Here is a 10,894-nt window from a genome sequence, read left to right as displayed (position 1 = left end):
CACTGACATACTAGCTCCTTTTCAACTTATTTAGTAAGAATCTATTGTGATGCCTTAAGAGATTCCCTAGGAATTCTTGATGTGACTTTTGCTTCATGCTCAATAAAAGTAAGTTCTCAAGATTTGAATCCCATGCACAAACTCAAAGATGGATATCTACACCACTCATGCACTACTTGGTGGATGCTCTGTTGAGCACCGCTTTAAAAATAAAACTTAAAGAATTATGGTCACTATCGTCTACACCCTCCACATCGCTGCCTCCCTTGCCAACTGCCCTTTCGTCTACGCACCCTCCTCCCTTGCCGCGGTTCGTCCTCTTCTCATCTCCCGTCATTGGCTCCCCCTCGACCTTTTTTTCTCCTTTAATTGAAAATAGATTATGTGCCAAATTCCTACTAATACATGAGATCTACGGTGAGCACTGAGGGGATTACGTGTTGCAGATTTTGGCGGCGAACAAAAGTAATCAGGGGGTACTCGAGATTACTTTTGACACCAACGCTTTGCACACGTGTTTTAAGTAAACTCGGCCCACATTCTTCTGAAGCACACGTAAGGCGAAGTGGTTAGGATATGTGCCTCACAAGGGTGAGGTTTCGTATTCACATCCCACGGATGCGAAAGGGAGTACTTAGAGATTACTTTTGAAATGCGAGTAATTTTGGGTGCCGCATCCTAGATCTACAGCCCCACATCCACCTTCCATGCCCCTCTCTCCCTCTCTCTCTCTCTCTCTCAAGCGGTTCTTATTGTATATTTTTCTTGTTTGGAAGGCAGCTAAAGGCTAGCAGCGTGCACATCAGCTCAATCTGACTGTCTGGATGTGAGTGAGTGAGTGTGTGTGTGTGTGTGTGTGTGTGTGTGTGTGTGTGTGTGAGAGAGAGAGAGAGAGAGAGAGAGAGAGATTAGGCCTGGTATGCAGGCCAAAAAGCCAACTTCGAATGTATGTTACTTATGATGGGGCTTACCTCAGAATACATTGATTATTCATAACCATCGCTCTCGGTGATGTAACAAGTTTACTTCCAAACCAGAAAGCCTTCCTTGAGATACTTTTGGTGCTCAGGAGTCTCCAATCAAAGAGATTGCCTTGTATTCTTAAACAGTGCTCTTAATGGCTTCTTCTACGGGTAGCCTCTCCATGCTAGAGGCCCCATAGAAGCCATGAACCCCTGTGGGTTTTTGCAGAACAAATGCGGCTTCTTTCGGTCCCGAGATCGGCCCTAAAATTAACACAAATCCAGAATCTTACGTCCTTTACTTCTAATGTCCAACATATTTGATCAAGACAGCCTAATCTTCTTACCTCCATGACACAAAACTATCATGTCTGGATTGATTTGATGAGCAGCGTCGGCGATTTTCTGAACTAGCACAACAGTATCTTCTAGCGATAGAGCAGTTTGGGCACCAATGGATCCTGAGGTAGTCAAGCCCATATGTGCAACGATAATGTCCGCACCCACTTGCGCCATCGCAGTGGATTCAGCCTCATTGAAAGCATAAGGAGTAGTAAGAAAGCCCATTTCATGTGCTCTCTGTATCATCTCCACTTCCAATCTACAAAACTGCACACAATAAACACCACATCCAAAAACAGAACTACCACGTCTCACACACTACTCAATGGCTTCCATAGGCATGCAAAGTCTTTCGACTTTCCACTTTCATAAGGATTTTCATTTCATTTAAGATGTTTTGTATTTCCAAAATTGTGGTTCTAATAAATGTTCAACTTCCTCTGTTTTGACAAATCACATGATGTAGATAGCTTTTTATGTAGGAATTTTGATGAACACACACACAACTCGATTGTGATACAAACAGTAAAATAAAGAAGGGTCTGTTTGACAACCCAAAAAGCCAATTACCCGAATCCCATGCCTGTCTCCTCTAGGTTCTGTCGGAATTTTCCATCAATGAGGCCCACAGTCGGGAAGTTCTGGACACCTGCAATTCCCAAAGCCTCAAGCTCCTTCAAAAACCTATCCATGTGCCTGAATGGATCTGATGCACATACATCTGCAAGAACTGGAGTTTTCTTGACAACCTGTAGAAAGCATAGTAATAATGAGTTGCTTTTCAGACTCTTAATTGTTAACGATTGGCATTGGATTACAGAGAAATCTGAGAACAAAGACAATTATGGTATAAAGCCTTATCGGTAACACTTCATCTGCCATTTCTATGACTACTCCATTCGCGTCCTTAAACGGCATGAGACCAGACAAAGACCCTCTTCCACCCATTCGAAACCTCCTGGAATTGTATATAACAATCAGGTCAACACCACCTTCCTCCTCAAACTTGGCTGAAATGCCAGTCCCTGCACCAGCTCCTATGATGGGGACATGACTTGCAATCTGCTTCCGTAGCTTATCAAGAATCGACTGTCGCAGCTTCACGGTCTCTATCAACACATAACCAGCTAATTGTCGACATTGTGATTCCCATGTAAACTTCTAGCTTCTAATATTGCACATGATGTATTAATGGACCTGCTTTTCTTCTTGTTTACCGCGAGCTTAAGACGATCAATCATCCACTCATAATTGGCAACACAGGATAAGAAAATATTAAGAGAATCGAGTTTTAAGCCATGAGATTTCAACCACGAACAATGTTCAGACAATGCTGCAGCAGCAACTTGTGGCTCGGAGCTAAATAGCATGCAATTCAAGACTCTAAAGAATGATATTGAAGAATATCTACTTTAGATTTTTGTACTATCAGCATGTGACATTAAAAGTAAAACCTTTTTGGAACACTGACCTGGCCTTGCACTCAAGGAGATTGCAGGTACTTTTGGCTGTCCATTACTCATTGACTTGTGCTGAATAGGAGCCTCATAATTACGTGAGTTGCCACTACTTGGTAACAACTGTGAAGGAAAGATTTCCAAAAACTCCTTTGACAGTGCATCTGCAAACTCTATGTCGTTTATGTGGTGAGGAAGCCTCCTAACCTAAAAACAAGAACAGATCTGACTTCATCTTTTGTGTGTCAGAAAAGGCCCTATCTTTCGAAGGCAGAATCAGCTTTATGGTCTCTATCAGCAAAACCTTAATCATGCCATCCTCACATTTAGACTCTCATAATCCTCCAAGTTTGCAGATGAAGATACTGTTTGCTATCCTAAGAAAGTTGAAGTTGTGATAATTACCTGTCTTTGAGGGGTTTGCTTGATACAGCTTTCAAGCTCCTCCAAGAGAGCGGCAGTGGCACTTTCATCATTAAAAGGGTTTCCACTACCATCCAGTGCTGATATGCCCTTTTCTGGTAGAAGAATCCGAACTGGTGCATTTGACAAGTTTATCTTTTTTGCAATAAACTGTGCAGCTGCCTTGTTTTCTTCTACTGTCGTTCTCATCACTGTGACCTGCATGGACAGAGTGGATACGTCAACGGTATGCGACTAATAACCTCTGACATACATGGGTAATAATTATTGGACAATGGCAAGCGCTTGTTCTCTATCGTTGTAGTCTCTCAGTGTTATCTAACATGTTGGTTATTCGGTATTTGGTTGTCTGACTATGTTCTTTCATGTGCAGTCTGCTGTAGTTCCTCATTGTTACCTAGAATGTTGGTTATTTGGGAGAAATCTGCTCTTTAACGTTCAGTCTTTTCATGTGTAACGAGTAAGGTAGCACTTTTGCGGAGCTAAAAGCCAATTTCTCCCAAATATGTCTTCATGGCATCCAAACATAATCCAAAAGCCTAAAATTGATGAATAAATTAAACATATGTTCAATCTTCGTATGAGAAGCATTCTGACGGATTTAAGGATCACTTCTACAGCACGATGGATTTAGGGATCAATTCCATAACACCTATCACCATCTAAAGAAGAGGGTGAGAGATGTTTGACTATCTTTCACAAAAGAACTTCCCACAAATGTACAAAGAATTCTAGAAACTGATGAGTGTATGTATCCTATCCCCTCACACCTCGCTGCTACTTGCACAACCGCCCCCTCCTAGAGCTCTCTCCCACCTTTGCCAAAGTGCTGCCCACCCCCCCCCCCCCCCCCCCCCCCCCCTCCCCCCCCCCTCCAGTGCTTGCCACCCTCTACTCCACCTACCATTCACGCACGCACCTCCCCCTCCCATGAGCATTTTCTTTCTCCTCTTGCTTGCCCCTCTTATTCTCACGTCTGCATCTCGCCTTCCATCTCCCCCATCTTCACCAGCAATCGGTTGTGGGCAAGGCCTGTCCAGGTTTTGTCTCTGCTTTGTTCATTTTCATGCTTCCTCACATCCAAGTCTCCCCCTCACTTCTCACTAGCAGACACTGATGGAGAGCTCAACTTCACCTTCACAGAGGGGCTCTAGTGAAGCGCCCTTGCACGACCCCGCTGAGCTGACCATTCAACTTACTCTTTCAAAGCGGAAATGCAAGCTACTTTAAGGACAGACTTGAATCTGTGGTGCAAAGGAAATTGGATGATCCATTTACTACTTTTGAATCTTGGAAATTGAAGATGGAAAATTGCATTGGTGTTGGCAGTTTCTATGCAAACGACTGCCTTTTGGGCTTGCCTTTTAAGCAACAGTTTATAAAAGCAGATGACTAGGGAGCTTTCGGACACCAATTAATTTATTAAAGCTAACAAATGATTTTTGACCTCTACGCACTTGTAAAGATAGCTTGTGATTTTTAAATTGCTTTTGGGACTTTTGGGGGTCAGCATAATCACGAAACATTTCAGGCCCAAAACGTTTCACCCTCGCAACGTGGTGTTTCACCCCGAAACAATTCACCCTCAGTGGCCTTTCTTGCCCGATAATCAACCACGACGCAATTCTTGTGAAGGGATCCCCAAAAGGACATCGCACCCCTCCAGAGGCATGATGTGCAAATCCTCGTAACCTAAATACCCCTGAGAATGCGACAGGAGTTTGACAATGACAATTGTAAGCAATGTCCCTCCCTGGTGCTGCTAAAACTGCTTCCATTAGTGGCCCCCATTTCTTCCGGTGTTATTCCAAGTCGAGCCATTAATTCCGGTGAGATGTAGTCGGTCTTGGCTCCGCCATCAAAGAAGATAAGGACTTCTTGATCAAATACTTTGCCCCAAGCTCTGCAGAGCTCCGTACTCTCATCTATCTATTCTGGGCTCGCCCCCACAAAATCCGGAACTAGTCTTGCCTTTGTCTTTCCTTTCTTTGCGCGCCCATCTGCCGCTTTGGAAGTCTCTGGTTTTTCCTCTACCTTCTCCTTAGGCACTTTGTTAGGGCATGTCACAAGAATGTGCCCTTGCTCCCCACAACCATAACACTTGCCCTCTTTGTTGTATTATGTACGCTTCCCTACAAGTAGCTTTGGGCATGTAGGTTTCTACTTTTGCTGCACTAAAATACCTCTGGTAAAAGTGGGCTCTGAAGTTTGCTGTGAAGCATGCTCATCTGGTTGCTGAGTCCCTGCTCTAAAGAAGTCAGTGATCTCCCTCTATGAATGTCTCCCATTGCCTTGTCTCTTCAAGAGACTCTCCTTGTGTCTGTGCAGCTCTAGCAAAAACAAGCCTAGGCATCTCTGATCCTAATATCTCATGACTCTAGACAACGGTCCAAATAGACAGTGAAAGCGGCCTCGTGTCTCATAGTATACCGGACAATGACAAATGTGATGTAACTCTGTCTCTAGCTCTAGACACAACTAGTATATCCTGGCTTCTATTGGTACTCTCCTAAATCAACCAGTCTCAATCTTAGCTGATGAGATGATGTGCGCATCTGACCAATAGCACATCATATCCCATAGGATAAATGAGTGTCCATATAGGCCAGTCTGATCACATATCCATCCTCTGTTAGTTGGAGGAGATGCTCTCTATAGAAAGCCATCTTCGTGCCCAACTCTTGTACCGGCTGTATCCATGTGCTTCTGGTATCTACCTGAATCAAATCCTGACGTATATGTCTAGTGATCTCTGTCCGTGTGAGAGAAAGGAAAGGTGCATCGGAATGGAGGCAGTCTATCCATGCTGAAGCCATGTGACTAAAACCATGATGTCATCTGCCCATACCAACATGTTGTGTCCCCTTGTAGCGCTAGCTGTCGGATGACTCAAGGGCTAGCTGAGCATATCTGTCTCTTGGGAGGTCCCATAAATTATGCATGAAGGAAACTCATATAGTAAGGGCCTCAACTACGAGAGGGAGGGCAGCTAGCTCAGCTCGAATAATCTCATGTGGCACTGAGGCCTTAGCCCGAATCAACCGACAGATCATCGAGACTAGAGGCCTCTCCATACATCTCCATCCATCAGTGCTACCAGATTTGCCCTGGTGGTCCACTGAGGGCCCCCAAATCTGAACCCTATAGAGCATAGCTGAAGCCACTAGAGTGTCAAAAAGCCACAGCTTTGTTCAAGGTTCCCGAAACTGAACCTGCGAATACATCTTCTCCAATCCTCTTAAGGCTGCATAAGCTCTCGTCAATCTAGTCTCTGCTGCTCTCCTCAATGAAAACGCCCGTCCACTAAAGACTAACCCAAGATAGGTGTATGCATCTGTATACTCCACCGTCTCCTGGCCATATGTAAAAGTGGGTGTTGATCTCCTGACCCACTGTGGTGTGGTGTTAAACACCATACCCTTGGTTTTCCCCAGGTTAATAGACAATCCACTGTGGCGTGGTGTTAAACACCATAACCTTGGTTTTCCCTAGGTCAACAGACAATCCACTATCATGGGCAAATGTGGACAAAGCATCTAAATGACGCCGCATCCCCTCCGGGGAGTTGTAAATCAACACAATATCATCAGCATATAACAATAGTGGGATCTATGTCCCTGCCAACTGTGCTCCTCTATCACCATCCCTCTCAATGTAGTCAGCAACCTCATCCACATACATCCACGTACATGCCATCCCTCTCAATGGCAACCCTGTTTCACCCCAATAGTGGAGTGAAAAGATCAGAAATCCCCTTTGGAGTGCGTACATGCCCCACTATTGACTTGTATAGAGCCATGATCCCCCAAAATCAACTCTTTGGGCACCCCCATCTCTTGCAGTCTGCGCATCAATCTAGCTTTGGGGACTGTATCGATGGCTTTGCGAAAGTCCATAAAGCAACAATAGAGCCATCTCCCACGTGATCTCCCTCCTCAATAATGGCTTTGAGTATCAGAATATGATCAAGAGTAGAGAAACCTCTCCTGAAATCCGTTGTCCTGACCGTACACCCTCTCTCTCTGCTCATCTACTCAACTATTGCTCAAGGATGGATGCGTACAACCCTGACAATGTGTGTCCAATCATGATAGTGCGGTAGTTCCCACGCTCCATAGGGTCCCCTGACTTGAAGATAGGTACGATCGTAGACAAACTCCAAGTATCAGGTAGGCCCTCGCACATGGCACGTTTGAACATCACTGCTAGAAGCTCTGCAAGCAAATCTCTAGCATGTATAAAATGCTCTGCTACCAAGCCATCGTGATCATATGCTCTCCTAGTCTTCACTTTGTCGATGGCTTTCTTTACCATCTCGGTGATAAAGAAAGCACGTGTGTGGGCATGGCTCTGCCGGATTTGGAAGAGGTGGCTGCCCTGAGACTGTGTAGAGAGATGATGCATACTGCGGAACATAGCCTAGGAATGAGAGGACGCATGGGTTCAATTCTCATGCAAAACACATCACGAGATACTAAGTTATGCGTCAAAATTGGTGCATAAAACTCATTGAGTGCACATGTGCACTCATAAGGCAGCCTATATTAACGAAGTTCTAGGCCTCTAAAACCATATAAAGGGTCATCCTCCCTTCTCTAATGCTCTCAAGTTTTTGAGCTCCCATAAGAGGCTCTCTAGCAATTTTCACTAGGGGTCGCTACCTCTCCAATTTTCTAGCGTTTGTGGCAGTCCTTCACCCTCCCACACTGGCATTTCTTGGCGGCCTTAAGCATTCCCTCTTTGGCACCACCTCCTTGGCCTAGTAGGCGACTCTCTTGCTGACCCTATCCATTGGCACATAATCGGCCACCTATTCAGCCATCGGCCTCGGGTTTTAGGCCTATTCAAGAGATAACTCGGATCTAATTCTTTGCACAAACACAAGGTTACTTTACTTCACTTGAGAGAACTGAACACAATGAGAGAGAGAGAGAGAGAGAGAGAGAGAGAGAGAGAGAGAGAGAGAGAGAGAGAGAGAGAACACGGTATGTCGGGTCCCAAACACCCTCAAAGGCCCCCTTGCTTTGTTGCTACAGCAAGTACTTCCTTTGACTACTTGCACAAATGTTGATACAATGGCTAAATGTTGCAAAAATGCTAGGCTGAATCTGATGCTATAGGCTGAAACGCTGATCTGGTGCAAAAACCCTGAGGCTGAATCTGATGCAAAACGCTAGCTCATCTGATGCAAAAACGCTGGCTGATCTGATGCAAAAATGTTTGCTGCTTATCTGATGCAAAAATGCTAAGGCTGATCTGTTGATGCTAAAGGTGCTGGCGATGGAAACGTTGATGGATGCTGAGGGAAAACGCTAGGGTACTGCTGGGTACTGGGTACTTCTGATGCTCCCAATGGGGACCAAGGAGTTGCTCAGATAGGTTCTTTTGCGATTTTCCCTACCTACTTTCCATAAATATTATGTCAAAGTCACTTATTCAGAAATGACTTAAGTGACTGTTCATATGCCTATATGCTTGAGTGACTGCACTGTGGAAGTGAGGGTTGGTGATGCTTCGTGCAAAAACACTAGGCTGAATCTGATGCTGAAGTTGAGGATCTGCAAAACGCTAGGGCTGATCTAATGCTATAGGCTGAAAATGCTGATATGGTGCAAAAACACTGAGGCTGAATCTGATGCAAAACGCTAGCTGATTTGATGCAAAAACGTTGGCTGATCTATTGATGCTAAAGGTGTTGGCGATGGAAATGTTGATGGATGTTGAGGAAAAACGTTAGGGTACTGTTAGGGTACTGCTGGGTACTGGGCACTGATCTTTTGATGCTCCGAATGGGGACCAAGTAGTTGCTCATATAGGTTCTTTCGCGATTTGCCCTACCTATTTTCCATAAATGTCATGTCAAAGTCACCTATTAATAAATGACATAAGTGATTGTTCATATGCCTATATGCTTGAGTGACTTAGCTGTGCAAGTGAGGGTATGCAACTATGACCTGCCTGATCATGCGCGTCCTTCTAGAGGCTCACAAAATTCCAGGCTAGATCCTAAGCTATTTAAGACCGACGCTAAACTATAACAGTAGCTTGTCCACATGGCTCTAGTGCAATGAGCACGTGACACATCTCTCCTATCTCCCTGGAGAATTCCATCTATCCACAAGAGGCATTGGATCATCATTGATCTATACACATCTTTGACAGCACATTAGGTCCACACCATCTACATTTTCTTAGCAATCGAGAGACACCAATCCCGTGCAACCACTCAGGAGGTCACAAGCATCGTGAGCCTATATTCATAGCCACATTAGTTGCAGAGACAAAGATTCACATTCATTCAACAATCTAGTCAAAGCCCCGAGAGGAGCCTTTATCTTTGAGGAGTTATTTGGCAGTTTCAAGAGACATCATACGAAGGATTTCCCAGGGTTCGTGGACAATCCGAAGGACATACCCTTCTTCATGCTCTCATAGGGTCAGCATAGGCTTGTCAGTAACCTTCGTAGACATCAATGTTTGCATATCCATCCATCCGCTCTACGAGCATCCATATAGTTTATGTTTTGGTTCACACCATCCGAGTTGGAAGAGCAACAGTTATTGGTTAGTAACCAACAAGGGCATCGTTGATCCACATTGCAATCCATTGCTTGCAAGTAGATGCATTATGACCACCCATGCCACTTGGACATTTCCACATCACCAATCAAAGCCTCTTGTCTCTCAAAGGTGAATGTGGACATTATCTAGGACTTCCATTGGAGACCATCTTGAGGTATGCAAGGAGTTCGGTACATGTACCTCACCTTAAGAAGAAGGGGATGTCACGTGCACATGTCTCCAAGGGATTTTATTCGGGCAATTTTGTGAGCCTCTTCGCAGGACCTGCATGTCCGAACAAATCCATTAGATATGAGATAGCCATTTCCAATTTTTGGATCCTCTTACATAAATGGTTTGTACACATGCTTGACTAGTGTTGTTACACTTCGATGGACATCCAACAACAGCATGTAACTTAGGATAAGGGGAACCCATCGATTCAATTCTCGTGCAAAATGCATCATGAGGTAGTGAGTTATGGGTCAAACAGTGCATATCACTCATTGAGTGCACATGTGCACTCATAGGGCAGCCTATCATTAACGAAGCTCTAGGACTTTTAAACCCATAAAAGGGTCATCCTCCCTTCTCAAGTGCTCTCAAGTTTTTGATCGCTCCCATAAGAGGATCTCTATGTTTCAAGTAAGGGCTGTGGGACTGCCCTGGCCTTGAAGGCGACTCTCTTGCTGGTTCTATCCATTGGCACATCAGCAGCCATCAATTCAGCCATTGGCCTCAGGTTTTAGGCCTATTCCACCCTTGGCAGTTCTTTTTTGCCCACATCTCCTCCATGAAGGAACCATCTGTTGGCTGCCATCTCGGTGCTATTTTAGCCACGCACCCACAGCTGATACGCAGCCGAAGGTGCATTCAGTTGTCAGCCAAGGATTCCCTCACATCCGGTGCAACAAATCAGCATCGAGCATTCCCTTTCAGTCCCCATCCGTTGCCCACATCAAGGCGTATCATCAGCATCATTCATTCAGCCCCCGAGGTGCTTCATCTTGAAATGTTACCGCGGCTACATCATCCATTCTAGTCAAGTCGAGTCTTGCATGGACGTCTTGAATCGTGTACATTCCATTTGTGCAATCTAAAGCAAATACCACATGGGTAGTGCTGTGGGGGGGCCTTGAAAGGGTTGGT

At 44.9% G+C, this 10,894-nt stretch overlaps 1 pseudogene across 1 annotated transcript in view; it reads right to left on the bottom strand.

Moving 5' to 3' along the window:
• Nucleotides 1-908: 908 nt before the first annotated feature.
• LOC147450036 (toMV resistance protein Tm-1(GCR237)-like) overlaps nt 909-10,894 on the bottom strand; it is a 32,394-nt pseudogene continuing 22,408 nt past the window's right edge. Inside the window, exons 4-9 of the transcript XR_015189078.1 lie at nt 3,167-3,382; nt 2,776-2,968; nt 2,145-2,413; nt 1,875-2,053; nt 1,310-1,563; nt 909-1,226 (exon numbers count right to left, since the gene is read on the bottom strand). The product of XR_015189078.1 is annotated as a toMV resistance protein Tm-1(GCR237)-like (transcript). The remainder of the gene's footprint in view (nt 1,227-1,309; nt 1,564-1,874; nt 2,054-2,144; nt 2,414-2,775; nt 2,969-3,166; nt 3,383-10,894) is intronic.

Source organism: Adiantum capillus-veneris, chromosome 9, assembly GCF_014529385.1.
Source record: "Adiantum capillus-veneris isolate H3 chromosome 9, ASM1452938v2, whole genome shotgun sequence".
Classification (NCBI taxonomy): Eukaryota; Viridiplantae; Streptophyta; class Polypodiopsida; order Polypodiales; family Pteridaceae; genus Adiantum; species Adiantum capillus-veneris.
Note: the sequence above shows the minus strand (reverse complement) of the source record. Positions and strands in the feature narration are given on the sequence as shown.